Raw genomic sequence first — 24,293 nt, forward strand, 5'->3', positions numbered from 1 at the left:
TGCGCAAGCCGGGGATCGACCGGCTCCCCCCCTGCGTGCTGCCGATCTTGTTGTCGCACCCTCAGTCCGGTCAGATCCTAGACTGGGAATGAACTTCGTATGCCCAAGCCAACTGATGAAACGAGCGAGCGGGCGGGCACTACGTCAGCCAGAGAAACGGGATGTGGAAGACTTGGATCAATAGAGTGGTAGGTGGGTTTAGGCACATCTTCATATTTCTACCGTGCCTACACCATTTTTATGGCTTGTAAATTCATACAATGGTCCCTTAAGCCTTCACGTGAAGTTTCATGGCAAAATGACTCGTTTTCTATTTTTCACGATTTTTGAAACTTTTTACGGTTTGGGATTTTTTAAAAATTTTTTGGAAAGGAGTTTTGGCCCCAAACTTGGTAGACGTGATCCTTGTATTTTTGTAGGCATGCATAAAAAATTAGCTAAAAACTCGAAGTGTACAGGATTTTGTTACCATTTAAAAAAAGTGTCCCCATTTTAGACACTTTAATGGCTACTGGCAGCAAGCCTGTAAAATCTCAAATGCTCTCTAAGGGGGTGTGAGTTCTTGAGGCTTGATGAGGGATAGAGGGCCAATATAAGGGCCAAGTATCAGCACCCATCGCACATCATGTGCGCACACCCCCCGCACTACCAATCGTCGAAACCCTAATGCTGTCGGTCAGGTTCTCCGACGATGCTAAGACGATGGTGCCCCGGGCGAAAAAAAATGTGACACCAGCACATGCCCGAGCCCAGCATGTGCACCCGCAACCCTCAGTCCAGTCTGATCTTACACTGGGAATGAACTCTGTATGCTTAGACTGGGAATGAACTTCGTATGCCTAAGTTAACCCACGAAACGAGCGTACGGGTGCTCAGTCAGCCAGAAGGGCAGGATGCGCAAGCCGAGGATCGGTCGGGTCCCCCCCTACGTGCTGTCGATCCTGTTGCTACAACCCTCAGTCCAGTCTAATCTTAGACTGGGAATGAACTCCATATGCCTAAGCCAACCAATGAAAGGAGCGGGCAGGCGGGCACAACGTCGGCTAGAAAGGCGGGATGCGCAAGTCGTGGATCGATAGGGTGGTAGGTGGGTTTAGGCACATCTTCATATTTCTGCCATGCCAATGCCATTTTTATGGCTTGCAAATTCATACAATGGTCCCTTAAGCCTTCATGTGATGTTTCATGGCAAGACGATTCGTTTTCTATTTTTCACGATTTTTGAAACCTTTTACGGTTCAGGATTTTTTTAAAATTTTTTCAGAAGGAGGTTTTGACCGAAACTTCATAGACATGATCCTTGTATTTTTTTTGGCATGCACAAAAAAATTCAGACATGTTAAGGGCTACTGGCAGACATTTTAATGGCTACTGGCAGCAAACCTGTAAAATCACAAATGCTCTTTAAGGGGGTGTGAGTGCTCGAGGTTTGATGACGGATAGGGGGCCAATATAAGGGACAAGTACCAGCATCCATCGCACATCATGTGTGCACAGCCCCCGCTCCCCCAATCGTCGGAACCCCAATGCCACCGGTTAGGTTCTCCGACGATGCTCCGGCGATGGTGCCCCAGGTGAAAAAAATGCGGCATCGGCACATGCCCGAGCCCAACATTTGCACCTGCAACGCTCAGTCCAATCCGGTCTTACACTGGGAATGAACTCCCTATGCCTAAGTTAACTCATGAAACGAGCGTGCGGGCGCTCAGTCGACCAGAGGGGTGAGATGCGCAAGCCAGGGATCGGTCGGGTCCCCCCTGCATGCTGCAGATCCTGCTACCGCAACCCTCGATCCTATCCGATCTTAGACTGGGAATGAACTTAGTATGCCTAAGCCAACCGACGAAAAAAACGGACGGGCGGGCACTATGTCAGCTAGAGAGACGGGATGCACAAGCTGTGGATCAATAGGGTGGTAGGTGGGCTTAAGCACATCTTCATATTTCTACCATGCCAATGCCAATTTTATGGCTTGTAAATTCATACAATGGTCCCTTAAGCCTTCATGTGAAGTTTTCTATTTTTTATGACTTTTGAAACTTTTTACGGTTCGAGATTTTTTTAAAATTTTTTCAGAAGGAGTTTTGGCCCCAAACTTGGTATATGTGATCCTTGTATTTTTGTTGGCATGCATAAAAAAATTCAGCTAAAAACTCGAAGTGTATAGGATTTGGTGACCATTTGAAAAAGTGTCCCCATTTTAGATACTTTAATGGCTACTGGCAGCAAACCTTTAAAATCTCAAATGCTCTTTAAGGAGGTGTGAGTTCTCGAGGTTTGATGAGGGATAGGGGGCCAATATAAGTTCCAAGCACTAACACCCATCGTACATCATGTGTGCACACTCACCCCCCGCCCCCCAATGCCGGAACCCCAATGCTGTCGGTCAGGTTCTTCGGTGATGCTCCGACGATGGTGCCCCGGGCAAAAAACCATATGGCACCAGCACATGCCCGAGCCCAGCATGTGCACCCGTAACCCTCGGTCTGATCCGATCTTACACTGGGAATGAACTCCGTATGCTTAGACTGGGAATGAACTTCATATGCCTAAGTCAACCCAGGAAACGAGCGTGCGGGCGCTCAGCCGGCCGAGGGCCAGGATGCGTAAGCCGAGGATCGGCTGGGTCTCCCCCTGTGTGTTACTAATCTTGCTGCCGCAACCCTCAGTCTGGTATGATCTTAGACTGGGAACAAACTCCGTATGCCTAAGCCAACCGACGAAACGAGCGGGTTGGCGGGCACTACGCCGACCAGAGAGGTGGGATGCGCTAGCCATGGATCGATAGGGTGGTAGGTTGGTTTAGGCACATCTTCATATTTCTGCCATGCCAATGCCATTTTTATGGCTTGTAAATTCATACAATGGTCCCTTAAGCCTTCATGTGAAGTTTCATGGCAAGACGACTCAGTTTCTATTTTTCATGATTTTCAAAACTTTTTATAGTTTGGGATTTTTTTAAAATTTTTTCACAAGGATTTTTGGCCCCAAACTTGGTAGACGTGATCCTTGTATTTTTGTTGGCATGCACAAAAAAATTCAGCTAAAAACTTGAAGTGTACAGGATTTTGTGACCATTTGAAAAAAGTGTCCTCATTTCAGACACTTTAATGGCTACTTGCAGCAAACCTGTAAAATCTCAAATGCTCTTTAAAGGGGTGTGAGTTCTCAATGTTTGATGAGGGATAGGGGGCCAATATAAGGGTCAAGTACCAGCACCCATCGCACATCATGTGCGCACACCCCCCGGCCCCCAATCGTCGGAACCCTAATGCCGCTGGTCAGGTTCTCTGACGATGCTCCGGTGATGGTGCCCCGAGTGAAAAAAAATACAGCACCAGCACATGCCCTAGCCCAGAATGTACACCCATAACCCTCGGTCCTGTCTGACCTTACACTGGGAATGAACTCCGTATGCTTAGATTGGGAATGAACTGCTATGCCTAAGTCAACCCACGAAACGAGCGTGCGGGCGCTTAGCTGACCAGAGGGGTAGGATGCGCAAGTCGGGGATCGGCCGGGTCCCCCCCTACGTGCTACCAATCCTACTGCTACAACCCTCGGTTTGGTTCAATCTTAGACTGGGAATGAACTCCATGTGCCTAAGCCATCCGACGAAACAAGCGAGCGGACGGGCACTACGCCAGCCAGAGAGGTGGGATGCGCAAGCCGTGGATCGATAGGGTGGTAGGTGGGTTTAGGCACACCTTCATATTTCTGCCGTGCCAATGCCATTTTTATGGGTTGTAAATTCATATAATGGTCTCTTAAGCCTTTATGTGAAGTTTCATGGCAAGACGACTCGTTTTCTATTTTTCACGATTTTCGAAACTTTTTACAGTTCAGGATTTTTTTAAAATTTTTTCACAAGGAGTTTTGGCCCCACAATTGGTAGACAAGATCCTTGTATTTTTGTTGGCATGCACAAAACAATTCAGCTAAAAACTCAAAGGGTACAGGGTTTTGTGACCATTTGAAAAAATACGGCACCAGCACATGCCCGAGCCCAACATTTGCACCTGCAACGTTCAGTTCGATCCGATCTTACACTGGGAATGAACTCCGTATGCCTAAGTCAACCCATGAAATGAGCGTGCGGCCGCTCAATCGACCAGAGGGGTGAGATGCGCAAGCCAGGGATCGGCCGGGTCCCCCCTGCATGCTGCAGATCCTGCTGCCGCAACCCTCGGTCCTATCCGATCTTAGACTGAGAATGAACTCAGTATGCCTAAGCCAACCGACGAAACGAGCGGGCGGCGGGCACTATGTCAGCCAGAGAGATGGGATGCACAAGCCATGGATCGATAGGGTGGTAGGTGGGCTTAAGCACATCTTCATATTTCTGCCGTGCCAATGCCAATTTTATGGCTTGTAAATTCATACAATGGTCCCTTAAGCCTTCATGTGAAGTTTTCTATTTTTTATGACTTTTGAAACTTTTTACGGTTCGAGATTTCTTTTAATTTTTTCAAAAGGAGTTTTGGCCCCAAACTTGGTAGATGTGATCCTTGTATTTTTGTTGGCATTCATAAAAAAATTCAACTAAAAACTCGAAGTGTACAGGATTTTGTGACCATTTGAAAAAAGTGTCCCCATTTTAGATACTTTAATGGCTACTGGCAGCAAACCTTTAAAATCTCAAATGCTCTTTAAGGAGGTGTGAGTTCTCGAGGTTTGATGAGGGATAGAGGGCCAATATAAGTGCCAAGTACCAGCACCCATCGCACATCATGTGTGCACACCCACCCCCCGCCCCCCCAATTGCCGGAACCCCAATGCTACCGGTCAGGTTCTCCGGTGATGCTCCGACGATGGTGCCCCGGGCAAAAAAAAAATGTGGCACCAGCTCATGCCCGAGCCCAGCATGTGCACCCGTAACCCTCGGTCCGATCCGATCTTACACTGAGAATGAACTCCGTATGCTTAGACTGGGAATGAACTCCATATGCCCAAGTCAACCCACGAAACAAGCGTGCGGGCGCTGAGCCGGCCGAGGGGCAGGATGCGTAAGCCAAGGATCGGCCGGGTCCCCCCTGTGTGTTGTCGATCTTCCTGCCGTAACCCTCGGTCTGGTCCGATCTTAGACTGGGAATGAACTCCATAAGCCTAAGCCAACCGATGAAACGAGCGGGTGGGCGGGCACTACCCGGCCAGAGGGGCGTGATATGCAGGTCATGGATCGATAAGGTAGTAGGTGCATTTGGGAACATCTTCATATTTCTGCCATGCCAATGCCATTTTTATGGGTTGTAAATTCATACAATGGTGCCTTAAGCCTTCATGTGAAGTTTCAAGGCATGACGACTTATTTTCTATTTTTCACGATTTTCAAAACTTTTTACGGTTCGAGATTTTTTTAAAATTTTTTCAGAGGGAGTTTTGGCCCCACACTTGGTGGACATGATCCTTGTATTTTTCTTGGCATGCATAAAAAAGTTCAGCTAAAAACTCGAAGTGTACAGGATTTTGTGACCATTTGAAAAAAGTGTCCCCATTTCAGACACTTTAATGGCTACTGGCAGCAAACCTGTAAAATCTCAAATCCTCTTTAAGTGGGTGTGAGTTCTTGAGGTTTGATGAGGGATAGGGGGCAAATATAAGGACCAAGTACCAGCACCCATCGTACATCATGGCGCACACCCCCTGCCCCCGCAATCACTGAAACCCCAATGCCGTCGGTCAGGTTCTCCGACGATGCTCCGACGATGGTGCCCCAAGCAAAAAAAAAATGCGACACCAGCACATGCTCAGGCCCAGTATGTGCATCTGCAACCCTCGGTCCGGTCTGATCTTACGCTGGGAATGAACTCCGAATGCTTAGACTGGGAATGAACTCCATATGCCTAAGCCAACCCACAAAACGAGCGTGCGGGTGCTCAGCCGGCCAGAAGGGTAGCATGCGTAAACCGGGGATTGGTCGGGTCTCCCCTGCATGCTATCGATCCTACTACCGCAATCTTTGGTCTGGTCCGATCTTAGACTGGGGCCTAAGCCAACCGACAAAACGAGCGGGCAGACGGGCACTACGTCGGCCAGAGGGGCGAGATGCGCAAGCCGTGGATCGATAGGGTGGTAGGTGGGTTTAGGCACATCTTCATATTTCTGCCATGCCAATGCCATTCTTATGGCTTGTAAATTCATACAATGGTCCCTTAAGCCTTCATGTGAAGTTTCATGGCAAGACGACTCGCTTTCTATTTTTCATGATTTTTGAAACTTTTTACGGTTCGAGATTTTTTTAAAATTTTTTCACAAGGAGTTTTGGCCCCACACTTATTAGATGTGATCCTTGTATTTTTGTTGGCATGCACAAAACAATTTAGCTAAAAACTCGAAGTGTACAGGATTTTGCTACCATTTGAAAAAAGTGTCCCCATTTCAGACACTTTAATGGCTACTGGCAGCAAACTTGTAAAATCTCAAATGCTCTTTAAGGGGGTATGAGTTCTCAAGGTTTGATGAGGGATAGAGGGCCAATATAAGGGCCAAGTACTAGCACCCATTGTCCATTATGTGCGCACACCCCCCCGCCCCCTAATCGTCGGAACCCCAATGCTGTCAGTCAGGTTCTCCGGTGATGCTCCGACGATGGTGCCCCAGGCAAAAAAAAATACGGCACCAGCACATGCTCAAGCCCAGCATGTGCACCTACAACCCTCAGTCCGGTGCGATCTTACACTGCGAATGAACTCCGTATGCTTAGACTGGGAATGAACTCTATATTCCCAAGTCAACCCACGAAACGAGCGTGCGGGCGTTCAGCCGATCGGAGGGGTAGGATGCGCAAGCCGGGGATCGACCAGGTCGCCCCCGCATGCTTTCGATCTTGCTACCACAACCCTCGGTCCGGTTTGATCTTAGACTGGGAATGAACTCCGTATGCCTAAGCCAACTGACGAAACGAGCGGGCGGGCGGGCGGGCACTACGTTGGCCAGAGAGGTTGGATGCGCAAGCCGTGGATCGATAGGGTGGTAGGTGTGTTTAGGCACATCTTCATATTTCTGCCATGCCAATGCCATTTTTATGCCTTGTAAATTCATACAATGGTTCCTTAAGCCTTCATGTGAAGTTTAATGGCAAGACGACTTGTTTTCTATTTTTCATGATTTTCTAAACTTTTTATAGATCAGGATTTTTTAAAATTTTTTCAGAAGGAGTTTTGGCCCCAAAACTTGGTAGACGTGATGCTTGTAATTTTTTTGGCATGCACAAAAAACTTCAGCTAAAAACTCGAAGTGTACAGAATTTTGTGACCATTTGAAAAAAGTGTCCCCATTTCAGACACTTTAATGGCTACTGGTAGCAAACCAGTAAAATCTCAAAAGCTCTTTAGGGGGTGTTAGTTCTCGAGGTTTAATGAGGGATAGGGGGCCAATATAAGGGCCAAGTATCAGCCGGCCGAGGGCCAGGATGCGTAAGCCGAGGATCGGCTGGGTCTCCCCCTGTGTGTTACTAATCTTGCTGCCGCAACCCTCAGTCTGGTATGATCTTAGACTGGGAACAAACTCCGTATGCCTAAGCCAACCGACGAAACGAGCGGGTTGGCGGGCACTACGCCGACCAGAGAGGTGGGATGCGCTAGCCATGGATCGATAGGGTGGTAGGTGGGTTTAGGCACATCTTTATATTTTTGCTGTGCCAATGCCATTTTTATGGCTTGTAAATTCATACAATGGTCCCTTAAGCCTTCATGTCAAGTTTCATGGCAAGACGACTCGTTTTCTATTTTTTACGATTTTCAAAATATTTACGGTTTGTGATTTTTTAAAAATTTTTTCAGAAGGAGTTTTGGCCCCAAACATGGTAGACGTGATCCTTGTATTTTTGTTGGCATGCACAAAAAAATTCAGCTAAACACTCGAAGTGTACAGGATTTTGTGACCATTTGAAAAAAGTGTCCCCATTTCAGACACTTTAATTGCTACTGGCAGCAAACCTATAAAATCTCAAATGCTCTTTAAGTGGGTGTGAGTTCTCGAGGTTTGATGAGGGATAGGGGGCCAATATAAGGGCCAAGTACCAGCACTCATCGCACATCATGTGCGCACAGCCCCCGCCCCCCAATCGTCGAAACCCCAATGCCGTCGATCAGGTTCTCCGACGATGCTCTGGTGATGGTTAGACTGGGAATGAACTCCATATGCTTAGACTGGGAATGAACTCAGTATGCCTAAGTCAACACATGAAACAAGCGTGCAGGCGCTCAACCGACCAGAGGGGCAGGATGCATAAAATGAGGATCGATCGAGTCCCCCCCTGTGTGCTATCGATCCTGCTGCTACAACCCTCGATCCGGTTCGATCTTAGATTGGGAATGAACTCCGTATGCTTAAGCCAACCGACGAAACAAGCGGGCGGGCGGGCACTACGTCGGCCAGAGAGGCGGGATGCGTAAGCTGTGGATCGATAGGGTGGTAGGTGGGTTTAGGCACATCTTCATATTTCTACTATTCCAATGCCATTTTTATGGCTTGTAAATTCATACATTGGTCCCTTAAGCCTTCATGTGAAGTTTCATGGCAAGACGACTCGTTTTCTATTTTTCACGATTATTGAAACTTTTTACTGTTCAAGATTTTTTTAAAATTTTTTTAGAAGGAGTTTTGGCCCCAAACTTGGTAGACTTGATCCCTGTATTTTTGTTGGCATGCACAAAAAAATTCAGCTAAAAACACAAAGTGTACAGGATTTTGTGATCATTTGAAAAAAGTGTCCCCATTTCAAACACTTTAATGGCTACTGGCAGCAAACCTGTAAAATCTCAAATGCTCTTTAAGGGGGTGTGAGTTCTCGAGGTTTGATGAGGGATAGGGGGCCAATATACGGGCCAACCACCAACACCCATCGCACATCATGTGCGCACTCCCCCCCACCCCCCCAATCGTCGGAACCCGAATGTCGCCGGTTAGGTTCTCCAGCGATGCTCCGGTGATGGTGCCCCGGGTGAAAAAAAATGCGGCACCAGCACATGCCTGAGCCTAGCATGTGCACCCGTAACCCTCGGTTCGGTTTGATCTTACACTGGGAATGAACTTCATATGCTTAGATCGGGAATGAACTCCGTATGCCTAAGTCAAACCATGAAATGAAAGTATGGGAACTCAGTCGACCAGAGGGGCAGGATGTGCAAGCCGACGATTGATCGGGTCCCCCCTGCATGCCACCGATCCTACTACCGCAACCCTCAGTCTGGTCTAATCTTAGACTGGGAATGAACTTCGTATGCCTAAGCCAACTGATGAAACGAGTGGGTGGGCGGGCACTACGTCGGCCAGAGAGGCGGGATGAGCAAGCCATGGATCGATAGGGTGGTAGGTGGGTTTAGGCATATCTTCATTATTCTATCATGCCAAAGGCATTTTTACGGCTTGTAAATTCATACAACGGTCCCTTAAGCCTTCATGTGAAGTTCCGTGGCAAGATGACTCGTTTTCTACTTTTCACGATTTTTGAAACTTTTTACGGTTCGAGATTTTTTTAAAATTTTTTCATAAGGAGTTTTAGCCCCAAACTTGGTAGACGTGATCCTCGTATTTTTTTTTTGCATGCATAAAAAAATTCAGCTAAACTCGAAGTGTACAGGATTTCGTGACCATTTGAAAAAAGTGTCCCATTTCAGACACTTTAATGGCTACTGGCAGCAAACCTGTAAAATCTCAAATGCTCTTTAAAGGGGTGTGAGTTCTCGAGGTTTGATGAGGGATACGGGGCCAATATAAGGGCCAAGTACCAGCACCCATCGCACATCATATGCGCACACCCCCTCACCCCGCCCATTATCAGAACCCCAATGCTGCCGGTTAGGTACCCCGGCGATGCTCCGGTGATGGTTCCCCTGGCGAAAGAAAATGCGGCACTAGCACATGCTCGAGCCCAGTATGTGCAGCCGCAACCCTTGGTCTGGTCCGATCTTACACTGGGAATGAACTTCGAATGGTTAGACCGAGAATGAACTCTGTATGCCTAAGTAAACCCACGAAACAAGCGTACGGGCGCTCAGTCGGCCAGAGGGGCAGGATGCGTAAGTCGGGGATCGGTCGGGTCCCCTCCCACATGCTACCGATCCTGCTACCACAACCCTCAGTCCGGTCTGATCTTAGACTAGGAATGAACTCCGTATGCCTAAGCTACTGACGAAACGAACGGGCGGGAGGGCACTACCTCGACCAGAGAGACAGGATGCGTAAGCCATGGATCGATAGGGCGGTAGGTGGGTTTAGGTAGAGCTTCATATATCTGTCATGCCAATGCCATTTTTATGGCTTGTAAATTCATAAAATGGTCCCTTAAGCCTTGATGTGAAGTTTCGTGGCAAGACGACTCATTTTCTATTTTTCATGATTTGTGAAACTTTTTACGGTTCGGGATTTTTTTAAAATTTTCTCAGAAGGATTTTTGGCCCGAAACTTGGTAGACATGATCCTTGTATTTTTGTTGGCATGCACAAAAAATTCAGCAAAAAAATCGAAGTGTACAGGATTTTGTTACCATTTGAAAAAAGTGTCCCCATTTCAGACACTTTAATGGCTACTGGCAGCAAACCTGTAAAATCTCAAATGCTCTTTAAGGGGGTGTGAGTTCTCAAGGTTTGATGAGGGATAGGGGACCAATATAAGGGCCAAGTTCCAGCACCCAATGCACATCATGTGCGCACACCCCCCGCCCCCCAATCACCGGAACCCCAATGTCGTCAGTCAGGTTCTCCGGCGATGCTGACCCAGGCAAAAAATTGTGACACCAGCACATGCCCGAGCCCAGCATGTGCACTCGTAACCCTCGGTCCGATCTGATCTTGCACTTGAATGAACTCCGTACGCTTAGACTGGGAATGAACTCCATATGCCTAAGCCAACTGATGAAATGAGCAGGCGGGCGGGCACTACGCCGGCCAGAGAGGCGAGATGCGCAAGCCATGGATCGATAGGGTGGTAGGTGGGTTTAGGCACATCTTCATATTTTTGCAGTGCCAATGCCATTTTTATGGCTTGTAAATTCATACAATGGTCCCTTAAGCTTTCAAGTGAAGTTTCATGGCAAGACGACTCGTTTTCTATTTTTCATGATTTTTGAAACTTTTTACGATTCAAGATTTTTTTAAAATTTTTTTGAAACGAGTTTTGGCCCCACACTTGGTAGACGTGATCCTTGTATTTTGGTTGGAATGCATAAAAAAATTCAGCTAAAAACTCATAGTGTACAGGATTTTGTGACCATTTGAAAAAAGTGTCCCCATTTCAAACACTTTAATGGCTACTGGAAGCAAACCTGTAGAAACTCAAATGCTCTTTAAGGGGGTATGAGTTCTTGAGGTTTGATGAGAGATAGGGGGCCAATATATGCACAAAAACATTCAGCTAAAAACTCGAAGTGTATAGGATTTTGTGGTCATTTGAAAAAAGTGTCCCCATTTCAGACACTTTAATGGCTACTGGCAGCAAACCTGTAAAATCTCAATTGTTCTTTAAAGGGGTGTGAGTTCTCAAGGTTTGATGAGGGATATGGGGTCAATACAAGGGCCAAATACCAGCACCCATCGCACATCATGTGCGCACACCCCCCGCCCCCCAATCGCCGGAACCCCAATGCCGTCGGTCAGGTTTTCCGACGATGCTCCGGTGATGGTGCCCCAGGCGAAAAAAAGTGCGGCACCAGCACATGCTCGAGCCCAGCATGTGACCCATAATCCTCGGTCTGGTCCGATCTTACACTGGGAATGAACTCCGTATGCTTAGACTGGGAATGAAATCCGTATGCCTTAGTCAACCCACGAAACGAACGTACGGGCGCTCAGCCAGCTAGAGGGCCAGGATGCACAAGCCAGGGATCGGTCGGGTCCCCCCTGTGTGCTGCTGATCCTGCTGCCATAACCCTCGGTCTGATCTAATCATAGACTGGGAATGAACTCCGTATGCCTAAGCCAACCGATGAAATGAGCGGGCGAGCGAGCATTACATCGGCCAGAGAGGCGGGATGCGCAAGCCGTGGATTGATAGGGTGGTAGGTGGGTTTAGGCAAATCTTCATATTTCTGCCATGCCAATGCCATTTTTATGGCTTGTAAATTCATACAATGGTCCCTTAAGCCTTCATATGAAGTTTCATGGCAGGATGACTCATTTTTTATTTTTCATGATTTTCAAAACTTTTTACTGTTCAGGATTTTTTTAAAATTTTTTCAGAAGGAGTTGGGCCCCAAACTTGGTAGACATGATCCTTGAATTTATTTTGGCATGCACAAAAAAATGCAGCTAAAAACTCAAAGTGTACAGGATTTTGTGACCATTTGAAAAAAGTGTCCCCATTTCAAACACTTTGATGGCTACTGGCAGTAGACCTGTAAAATCTCAAATGCTCTTTAAGGGGGTGAGTTCTCAAGGTTTGTTGAGGGATAGGGGGCCAATATAAGGGCCAAGTACCAGCACCCATCGCACATCATATGGGTACACCCCCCCGGCCCCCAATCGTTAGAACCCTAATGCAGCAGGTCAGGGTTTCCAGGGATGGTGCCCCGGGCAAATAAAAATGCAGCACCAGGACATGCTCGAGCCCAGCATGTGCACCCACAACCCTCGGTCCGGTCTGATCTTACACTGGGAATGAACTCCGTATGCTTAGACTGGGAATGAACTCCGTATGCCTAAGTCAACCCATGAAACGAGCATGCGGGCGCTCAGCTGGCCAAAGGGGCAGGATGCGCAAGCCGGGGATCAGCCGTGTCCCCCCCTACGTGCTGCTGATCCTGCTGCAGCAACCCTCCATCCAGCCCAATCTTAGACTAGGAATGAACTCTGTATACCTAAGCCAACTGATGAAATGAGCGGACGGGCGGGAACTACGTCGGCCAGAGAGGCGGGATGCGCAAGCCATGGATCGATAGGGTGGTAGGTGGGTTTAGTCACATCTTCATATTTTTGCCATGCCAATGCCTTTTTTATGGCTTGTAAATTCATACAATGGTCCCTTAAGCCTTCATGTGAAGTTTCATGGCAAGACGGCTCGTTCTTTATTTTTCACGATTTTCAAAACTTTTTATGGTTCAAGATTTTTTTAAAATTTTTTCAGAAAGAGTTTTGGCCCGAAACTTGGTAGACATGATCCTTGTATTTTTCTTGGCATGCACAAAAAAATTCAGCTAAAAACTGGAAGTGTATAGGATTTTGTTACCATTTGAAAAAAGTGTCCCCATTTCAGACACTTTAATGGCTTCTAGCAGCAAACCTGTAAAATCTCAAATGCTCTTTAAGGGGGTGTGAGTTCTCAAGGTTTGATGAGGGATAGGGGGCCAATATAAGGGCCAACTACCAATGCCCAATGCACATCATGTGCGCACAACCCCCCCGCCCCCCCTAATCGCCGGAACCCCAATGCCGTCAGTCAGGTTCTCTAGCGATGCTCCGGTGATGGTGCCCAGGGTGAAAAAAAAATGCCGCACCAGCACAAGCCCAAGCCCAGCATGTGCACCTGCAACCCTCGATCCGGTTTGATCTTACACTGGGAATGAACTCCGTATGCTTAGATTGGGAATGAACTTCGTATGCCTAAGTCAACCCACAAAACGAGCGTGCGGGCGCTCAGCCGACCAGAGGGGCAGGATGCAACCCTCAGTTCAATCTGATCTTAGACTGGGATTGAACTTCGTATGCCTAAGCTGACCGATGAAACGAGCAGGCGAGCGGGCACTACGTCAGCCAAAGAGGCGGGATGCATAAGTCATGGATCGATAGGGTGGTAGGTGGGTTTAGGCACATCTTCATATTTCTGCCCTGCCAATGCCATTTTTATTGCTTGTAAATTAATACAATGGTCCCTTAAGCCTTCATGTGAAGTTTCATGGCAAGACGACTCGCTTTCTATTTTTCACGATTTTTGAAACTTTTTAATGTTCGGGATTTTTTAAAAATTTTTTCAGAAGAAGTTTTGGTCCCAAGCTTGGTAGATGTGATCCTTGTATTTTTGTTGGCATGCAACTAAAAACTCGAAGTGTACAGGATTTTGTGAGCATTTGAAAAACGTGTCCCCATTTTCGGCACTTTAATGGCTACTGGCAGCAAACCTTTAAAATCTCAAATGCTCTTTAAGGGGGTGTGAGTTCTCGAGGTTTGATGAGGGATAGGGGGCCAATATAAGGGCCAAGTACCACCACCCATCGCACATCATGTGCGCACACCCCCTGCCCCCCAATCACCAGAACCCCAATGCCGCCGGTCAGGTTCTGTGATGATGCTCCAACGATGGTGCCCTAGGCCAAAAAAATACGACACCAGCACATGCCCGAACCCAGCAATTGCACCCACAACCCTCGGTCCGGTCTGATCTTACACTGAGAATGAACTCCGTATGCTTAGACTGGGAATTAACTCGGTTTGCCTAAATCAAACCACAAAACAAGCGTGCGGGCGGTCAACCGGCCAGTGGGGCATGATGCACAAGCCGAGGATCGACCGTGTCCCCCCCTGCGTGCTGCCAATCCTGCTGCCACAAACCTCGGTCTGGTTCAATCTTAGACTGGGAATGAACTCCGTATGCCTAAGCCAACTGACGAAACGAGCGGGCGGGCGGGCACTACGCCGGCCAGAGAGACGGGATGCGCAAGCCATGGATCGATAGGGTGGTAAGTGGGTTTACGCACATCTTCATATTTCTGCTATGCCAATGCCATTTTTATGGCTTGTAAATTCATACAATGGTCCCTTAAGCCTTCATGTGAAGTTTCATGGCAAGACGACTCGTTTTCTATTTTTCACGATTTTTGAAACTTTTTACGGTTCGAGATTTTTTTAAAATTTTTTCAGAAGGAGTTTTGGCCCCAAACTTGGTAAACGTGATCTTTGTATTCTTGTTGGCATGCACAGCAAAATTCAACTAAAAACTCGAAGAGTAGAGGATTTTGTGACCATTTGAAAAAAGTGTCCCCATTCCGGACACTTTAATGGCTACTAGCAACAAACCTGTAAAATCTCAAATGCTGTTTAAGAGCGGTGAGTTCTTAAGGTTTGACGAGGGATAGGGGGCCAATATAAGGGCCAAGTACCAGCACCCATCACACATCATGTGCGCACACCCCCCCGATGGGGTTCTCCGGCGATGCTCCTGCGATGGTTCCCTAGACGAAAAAAAAAGTGACACCAGCACATGCCCGAGCCCAGCATGTGCATCCGTAACCCTTGGTCTGGTCCGATCTTACACTGGGAATAAACTCCGTACGTTTATACTGGGAATGAACTCCGTATGCCTAAGTCAACCCATGAAATGAGCATGCGAGCGCTCAGCCGGCCAGAGGGGCATGATGCGCAAGCTGAGGATCGACAGGGTCCCCCCCTCCGTGCTGCCGCAACCCTCGATCCGGTCTAATCTTAGACTGGGAATGAATTCCATATGCCTAAGCCAACCGATGAAACGAGCGAGCGGGCGGGCACTAGCCGGTCAGAGAGACGAGACGCGCAAGCCGTGGATCGATAGGGTGGTAGGTGGGTTTAGGCACATCTTCATATTTCTACCATGCCAATGCCATTTTTATGGCTTGTAAATTCATACAATGGTCCCTTAAGCCTTCATGTGAAGCTTCATGGCAAGACGACTCATTTTCTATTTTTCATAATTTTTGAAACTTTTTATGGTTCAGGATTTTTTAAAATTTTTTCAGAAGGGGTTTTAGCCCCAAACTTGGTAGATGTGATCCTTGTATTTTTTTTGGCATGCACAAAAAAGTTTAGCTAAAAACTCAAAGTGTACAAGATTTTGTGGCCATTTGAAAAAAGTGTCCCCAATTCAGACACTTTAATGGCTACTGGCAGCAAACCTGTAAAATCTCAAATGCTCTTTAAGGGGGGTGAGTTCTCGAGGTTTGATGAGGGATAGGGGGACAATATAAGGGCCAAGTACAAGCACGCATCGCACATCATGTGCGCACACCCCTTCGCCCCCCCAATCATCGGAACCCCAATGCCGTCGGTTAGGTTCTCCGGTGATGCTCTAGTGATGGTGCCCCGGGTGAAAAGAAATACGACACCAGCACATGCTCGAGCCCAGCATGTGCACCCGTAACCCTCAGTCTGGTCTGATCTTACACTGGGAATGAACTCCGTATGCTTAGAATGGATTGAACTGTGTATGCCTAAGTCAACTCACGAAACGAGCGTGCGGGCGCTCAGCCGGCCAGAAGGGCAGGATGCTCAAGTAGGGGATTGGCTGGGTCCCCCCTGCGTGCTATCGATCTTGCTACCACAACCCTCAGTCTAATCTGATCTTAAACTGGGAATGAACTCTATATGCCTAAGCCGATCGACAAAACAAGCGGGCGGACGGGCACTACGCCGGCCAAAGAGACGGGATGCGCAAGCGGTGGATCGATAGGGTGGTAGGTGGGTTTAGGCACATCTTCATATTTCTATCATGCCAATGCCATTTTTATGGCTTGTAAATTCATACAATGGTCCCTTAAGCATTCATGTGAAGTTTCATGGCAAGACGACTCATTTTCTATTTTTCACAATTTTTGAAACATTTTATGGTTTGAGATTTTTCTAAAATTTCTTTAGAAGCATTTTTGGCCCCAAACTTGGTAGACGTGATCCTTGTATTTTTTTTGGCATGCACAAAAAAATTCAAATAAAAAATCGAAGTGTAAAGGATTTTGTGACCATTTGAAAAAAGTGTCCCCATCTCAAACACTTTAATAGCTACTGGCAGCAAACCTGTAAAATCTCAAATGCTCTTTAAGGGGGTGTGAGTTCTCAAGGTTTGATGAATGATAGGGGGCCAATATAAGGGCCAAGTACCAGCACCCATCGCACATCATGTGCGCACATCCCCCCCCAATTGCTGGAACCCCAATGGCGCCAGCTAGGTTCTCCGACGATGCTCCGACGATGGTGCCCCGGGCAAAAAAAAATGCAGCACCAGCACATGCCCGAGCCCAGCATGTGTACTCGTAACTCTCAGTCTGGTCTGATCTTACATTGGAAATGAACTTCGTATGCTTAGACTGGGAATGAACTTCATAAAACTAAGTCAACCCACAAAATGAGCGTGTGGGCACTCAATCGGCCAGAGGGGCAGGATGCGTAAACCGAGGATCAACTGGGTCCCCCATATGTGCTGCCAATCCTGCTACCGCAACCCTTGACCCGGTCCAATCTTAGACTGGGAATGAACTTCGTATGCCTAAGCCAACCGACAAAACGAGTGGGCGGGCGGGCACTACGCTGACCAGAAAGACGGGATGCCCAAGCCGTGCATCGTTAGGTTGGTAGGTGGGTTTAGGCACATCTTCATATTTCTGCCATGCCAATGCCATTTTTATGGCTTGTAAATTCATACAATGGTCCCTTAAGCCTTCATGTGAAGTTTCATGGCAAGACGACTCGTTTTCTATTTTTCATGATTTCCAAAACATTTTACGGTTTGTGATTTTTTTAAAATTTTTTCAGAAGGAGTTTTGGCCTCAAACTTGGTAGGCATGATCCTTGTATTTTTGTTGGCATGCATAAAAAAATTCAGCTAAAAAATCGAAGTGTAATGGATTTTGTGACCATTTGAAAAAAGTGTCCCCATTTGAGACACTTTAATGGCTACTGGCAGCAAACCTGTAAAATCTCAAATGCTCTTTAAGGGGGTGTGAGTTCTCGAGGTTTGATGAGTGATAGGGGGCCAATATGAGGGCCAAGTACCAGCACCCATCACACATCATGTACGCACAGCGCCTCTGCCCCCCCAATCATTGGAACCCTAATGGCGTCGATCAGGTTCTCCGACGATGCTCCAGCGATGCTCCGACGATGGTGCCCTAGGCGAAAAAACAATGCGGCACCAGCACATGCCCGAGCCCAGCATGTGCACCCGTAACCCTCGATCCGGTCTGATCTTGCACTGGAAACGAACTCCGTATGCTTAGACTGGGAATGAACTCCATATGCCAAAGTCAACCCACGAAACGAGCATGCGGGCGCTCAGCCGACCAGAGGGGCAGGATGCGCAAGCCGCGGATCAGCCGGGTCCCCCCTACATGTTGTCGATCCTACTACCACAACCCTTGGTCTGGTCTGATCTTAGACTGGGAATGAACTCCTTATGCCTAAGCCAACCGACAAAACGAGCGGACGGGCGGGCACTACGCCGGCTAGAGAGGCAGGATGCGCAAGCCGTGCATCGTTAGGTTGGTAGGTGGGTTTAGGCACATCTTCATATTTCTACCATGCCAATACCATTTTCATGGCTTGTAAATTCATACAATGGTCCCTTAAGCCTTCATGTGAAGTTTCATGGCAAGATGACTCGTTTTCTATTTTTCATGATTTCAGAAACCTTTTACAGTTTGGGATTTTTTTAAAATTTTTTCAGAAGGAGTTTTGGCCTCAAACTTGGTAGGCATGATCCTTGTATTTTTGTTGGCATGCACAAAAAAATTCAGCTAAAAACTAGAAGTGCAAAGGATTTTGTGACCATTTGAAAAAAGTGTCCCCATTTCAGACACTTTAATGGCTACTGGCAGCAAACCTGTAAAATCTCAAATGCTCTTTAACGGGGTGTGAGTTCTCAAGGTTTGATGAGTGATAGGGGGCCAATATAAGGGCCAAGTACCAGCACCCTTCGCACATCATGCGTGCACGGCCCCTCCGCCCCCCAATCGTTGGAACCAATGGCGCCGATCAGGTTCTCCGACGTTGCTCCGATGATAGTGCCCCGGGCGAAAAAAAAATGTGGCACCAGCACATGCCCGAGCCTAGCATGTGCACCCGCAAGCCTCGGTTCGGTCCGATCTTGCACTGGAAATGAACTTCGTGTGCTTAGACTGGGGATGACTTCGTATGCCTAAGTCAACACACGAAACGAGCGTGCAGGCGCTCAGTCGACCAGAGGGGCAGGATGCGCAAGCCGAGGATCAGCCGGGTCCCCCCTACGTGCTGCCAATCTTGCTACCGCAACCCTCGGTCTGGTCTGATCTTAGACTGGGAATGAACTCCGTATGCCTATGCTGACCGACGAAACGAGCGGGCGGGCGGGCACTATACCGGCTAGAGAGACGGGATGCGCAAGCCGTGCATCGTTAGGTTGGTAGGTGGGTTTAGGCACATCTTCATATTCTGCCATGCCAATGCCATTTTTATGGCTTGTAAATTCATACAATGGTCCCTTAAGCCTTCATTTCAAGTTTCATGGCAAGACGACTCGTTTTCTATTTTTCAGGATTTTTAAAACTTTTTACGATTTGGGATTTTTTTAAAATTTTTTCAGAAGGAGTTTTGGCCTCAAACTCTGTAGACGTGATCCTTGTATTTTTTTGGCATGCAAAAAAAAATTCAGCTAAAAACTGGAAGTGTAAAGGATTTTGTGACCATTTGAAAAAAGTGTCCCCATTTCAGACACTTTAATGGCTACTGGCAGCAAACCTGTAAAATCTCAAATGCTCTTTAAGGGGGTGTGAGTCTCGAGGTTGGATGAGGGATAGGGGGCCAATATAAGGGCCAAGTACCAGCACCCATCGCACATCATGTGCGCCCAGCGCCTCCGCCCCCCCAATCGTCGGAACCCCAATGTCGTCGGTCAGGTTCTCCGATGATGCTCCGACAAAGGTGCCCCGGGCAAAAAAAAATGCGGCACCAGCATATGCTCGAGGCCAGCATGTGCACCCGCAACCCTCAGTCTGGTCTGATCTTACACTGGAAACAAACTCCGTATCCTTAGACTGGGAATGAACTCTGTATGCCTAAGTCAACCCACGAAACAAGCGTGAGGGCACTCAGCCGACCAGAGGGGCAGGATGCGCAAGCCGGGGATCAACCGGGTCCCCCCTACGTGCTACCGATCCTACTACCGTAACCCTCGGTCTGGTCTGATCTTAGACTGGGAATGAACTCCGTATGCCTAAGCCAACCGACGAAACGAGTGGGCAGGCGGGCACTACGCCAATCAGAGAGATGGGATGCGCAAGCTGTGCATCGTTAGGTTGGTAGGTGGGTTTAGGCACATCATCATATTCTGCCATGCCAAGGCCATTTTTATGGCCTGTAAATTCATACAATGGTCCCCTAAGCCTTCATGTGAAGTTTCATGGCAAGACGACTCGTTTTCTATTTTTCATGATTTTTGAAACTTTTTACGGTTTGGGATTGTTTTAATATTTTTTCAGATGGAGTTTTGGCCTCAAACTTGGTAGACATGATCCTTGTATTTTTTTTGGTATGCACAAAAAAATTCAGCTAAAAACTGGAAGTGTAAAGGATTTTGTGACCATTTGAAAAAAGTGCCCCCATTTCAGACACTTTAATGGCTACTGGCAGCAAACCTGTAAAATCTCAAATGCTTTTTAAGGGGGTATGAGTTCTTGAGGTTGGATGAGGGATAGGGGGCCAATATAAGGGCCAAGTACCAGCACCCATCGCACATCATGCGCGCCCAGCCCCTCCGCCCCCCCAATCGTCGGAACCCCAATGCCGCCGGTCATGTTCTCCGACGATGCTCCGACGAAGGTGCCCCGGGCAAAAAAAAATGCGGCACCAGTATATGCCCGAGCCCAGCATGTGCACCCGCAACCCTCGGTCTGGTCCGATCTTACACTGGAAATGAACTCCGTATGCTTAGACTGGGAATGAACTCCGTATGCCTAAGTCAACCCACGAAACAAGCGTGAGGGCGTTCAGCCGACCAGAGGGGCAGGATGCGCAAGCCGGGGATCAACCGGGTCCCCCCTGTGTGCTACCAATCCTGCTACTGTAACCCTCGGTCCAGTCTGATATTAGACTGGGAATGAACTCCGTATGCCTAAGCCAACCGACGAAACGAGCGGGCGGGCGGGCACTACGCCAACCAGAGATACGGGATGCGCAAGCTGTGCATCGTTAGGTTGGTAGGTGGGTTTAGGCACATCATCATATTCTGCCATTTTTATGGCCTGTAAATTCATACAATGGTCCCCTAAGCCTTCATGTGAAGTTTCATGGCAAGACGACCCGTTTTCTATTTTTAATGATTTTTGAAACTTTTTACGGTTTGGGATTGTTTTAATATTTTTTCAGATGGAGTTTTGGCCTCAAACTTGGTAGACGTGATCCTTGTATTTTTTTTGGCATGCACAAAAAAATTCAGCTAAAAACTGGAAATGTAAAGGATTTTGTGACCATTTGAAAAAAGTGCCCCCATTTCAGACACTTTAATGGTACTGGCAGCAAACCTGTAAAATCTCAAATGCTCTTTAAGGGGGTGTGAGTTCTCGAGGTTTGATGAGGGATAGGGGACCAATATAAAGGCCAAGTACCAGCACCCATCGCACATCATGTTTGCACACCCCCCTGCCCCCCAATCGCCAGAACCCCAATGTCGTCGGTTAGGTTCTCCGGCGATGCTCCGACGATGGTGCCACAGGCAAAAAAAAAATATGGCACCAGGACATGCTCGAGCCCAGCATGTGCACCCCCAACCCTCAGTCTGGTCTGATCTTACATTGGGAATGAACTCCGTATGCCTAAGTGAACCCACGAAACGAGCATGTAGGCGCTCAGCCGGCCAAAGGGGCAGGATGCGCAAGCCGGGGATCGACCCGGTCCCCCCTATGTGCTGCTGATCTTGCTACCGCAACCCTCAGTCCAGTCTAATCTTAGACTGGGAATGAACTCCGTATGCCTAAGCCAATCGATGAAACAAGCAGGCGGGCGGCCACCACGCCGGCCAAAGAGGTGGGGTGCAGAAGCCATGGATCGATAGGGTGGTAGGTGGGTTTAGGCACATCTTCATATTTCTGCCATGTCAATGCCAATTTTATGGTTGGTAAATTCATACAATGGTCCCTTAAGCCTTCATGTGAAGTTTTATGGCAAGACGACTCGTTTTATATTTTTCACAATTTTTGAAACTTTTTAAGGTTTGGGATATTTTTAAAATTTTTTCAGAAAGAGTTTAGGCCCTAAACTTGGTAGGCATGCACAAAAAAATTCAGCTAAAAAGTCGACGTGTGTAGGATTTTGTGACCATTTGAAAAAAACGTCCCCATTTCAGACACTTTAATGGCTATTGGCAGCAAACCTGTAAAATCTCAAATGCTCTTTAAGGGGGTGTGAGTTCTCGAGGTTTGATGAGGGATAGGGGGCCAATATAAGGGCCAAGTACCACCACCCGTCGCACATCATGTGCGCACATCCCCCCCGGTCAGGTTCTCCGGTGATGCTCCTGCGATAGTGCCCTGGGCGAAAAATAAAACGGCACCAGCACATGCCCGAGGCCAGCATGTGCACCCGTAACCTTTGGTCCGGTCCGATCTTACACTGGGAATCAACTCCGTACGCTTATACTGGGAACGAACTCCGTATGCCTAAGTCAACCCATGAAACGAGCATGCGGGCGCTCAGCCAGCCAGAGGGGCATGATGCGTAAGCTGGGGATCGATAGGGTCCCCCCCTCCGTGCTACCGCAACCCTCAGTCCGGTCTAATCTTAGACTGGGAATGAATTCCGTATGCCTAAGCCAACCAATGAAACGAGCGGGCGGGCGGGCATTACGTCGGCCAGAGAGACGAGATGCGCAAGTCGTGAATCGATAGGGTGGTAGGTGGGTTTAGGCACATCTTCATATTTTTACCATGCCAATGCCATTTTTATGGCTTGTAAATTCATACAATGGTCCCTTAAGCCTTCATGTGAAGTTTCATGGCAAGAGGACTCGTTTTCTATTTTTCACGATTTTTAAAACTTTTTACGGTTCGGGATTTTTTTAAAATTTTTTCAGAAGGATTTTTAGCCCCAAACTTGGTAGACGTGATCCTTGTATTTTTTTTGGCATGCACAAAAAAATTCAGCTAAAAACTCGAAGTATACAAGATTTTGTGACCATTTGAAAAAAGTGTCCCCATTTCAGCCACTTTAATGGCTATTGCCAGCAAACCTATAAAATCTCAAATGCTCTTTAAGGGGGTGTGAGTTCTCAAGGTTTGATGAGGGATAGGGGGGAATATAAGGGCCAAGAACCAGCACCCAACGCACATCATGTGCGCACACCCCCCCGTCCACCCCCCAATCGTCGGAATGCCAATGTCGTCGGTCAGGTTTTTCGACGATGCTCCGGTGATGGTGCCCGGAGAGAAAAAAAATGTGGCACCAGCACATGCCCGAGCCTAGCATGTGCACCTGTAACCCTCGGTCCAGTCCAATCTTATACTGGGAATGAATCCCGTATGCTTAGACTGGGAATGAACTCCGTATGCCTAAGTCAACCCACGAAACGAGCGTGTGAGCGCTTAGCCGGCCAGAGGGGCAGGATGCATAAGCCAGGGATCGATAGTGTCCCCCCCTTCATGCTATCGATTCTGCTACCACAACCCTCAGTCCGGTCCGATCTTAGACTGGGAATGAACTCCGTATGCCTAAGCCAACCGATGAAATGAGCGGGCGGGCGGGCACTACACCGGCCAGAGAGGCGGGATGCGCAAGCCGTGGATCGATAGGGTGGTAGGTGGGTTTAGGCACATCTTCATATTTTTGCTGTGCCAATGCAATTTTTATATCTTGTAAATTCATACAATGGTCCCTTAAGCCTTCATGTGAAGTTTCATGGCAAGACGACTCGCTTTCTATTTTTCATGATTTTTAAAACTTTTTACGGTTCGGGATTTTTTTAAAATTTTTTCAGAAAGAGTTTTGGCCCCAAACTTGGTAGACGTGATCCTTGTACTTTTGTTGGCATGAACAAAAAAATTTAGCTAAAAACTCAAAGTGTACAGGATTTTGTGACCATTTGAAAAAAGTGTCCCCAATTCAGACACTTTAGTGGCTACTGGCAGCAAACCTGTAAAATCTCAAATTCTCTTTAAGGGGATGTGAGTTCTTGAGGTTTGATGAGGGATAGGGGGACAATATAAGGGCCAAGTACAAGCACCCATCGTACATCATGTGCGCACACCCCCTCGCCCCCCAATCGTCGGAACCCCAATGCCGCCGGTTAGTTTCTCCGATGATGCTCCGGCGATGGTACCCCGGGCAAAAAAAAATGCGGCACCAGCACATGCCCAAGCCCAGCATGTGCACCAGTAACCCTCGGTCCGATCCGATCTTACACTGGGAATGAACTTCGTATGCTTAGACTGGGATTGAACTCCGTATGCCTAAGTCAACCCACGAAATTATCGTGTGGGCGCTCAGCCGGCCAGAGGGGCAGGATGCGCAAGCCGGGGATCGACCGCGTCCCCCCTTGCATGCTACCAATCCTGCTGCTGCAACCCTTGGTACAATCTGATCTTAAACTATGAATGAACTCTGTATGCCTAAGCCAACTGACGAAACGAGAGGGCGGGCGGGCACTACGCCGGC

This window comes from Durio zibethinus, chromosome 8 (assembly GCF_047325235.1).
Source record: "Durio zibethinus cultivar Kanyao isolate XHJ-2024 chromosome 8, ASM4732523v1, whole genome shotgun sequence".
NCBI classification, from domain to species: domain Eukaryota; kingdom Viridiplantae; phylum Streptophyta; class Magnoliopsida; order Malvales; family Malvaceae; genus Durio; species Durio zibethinus.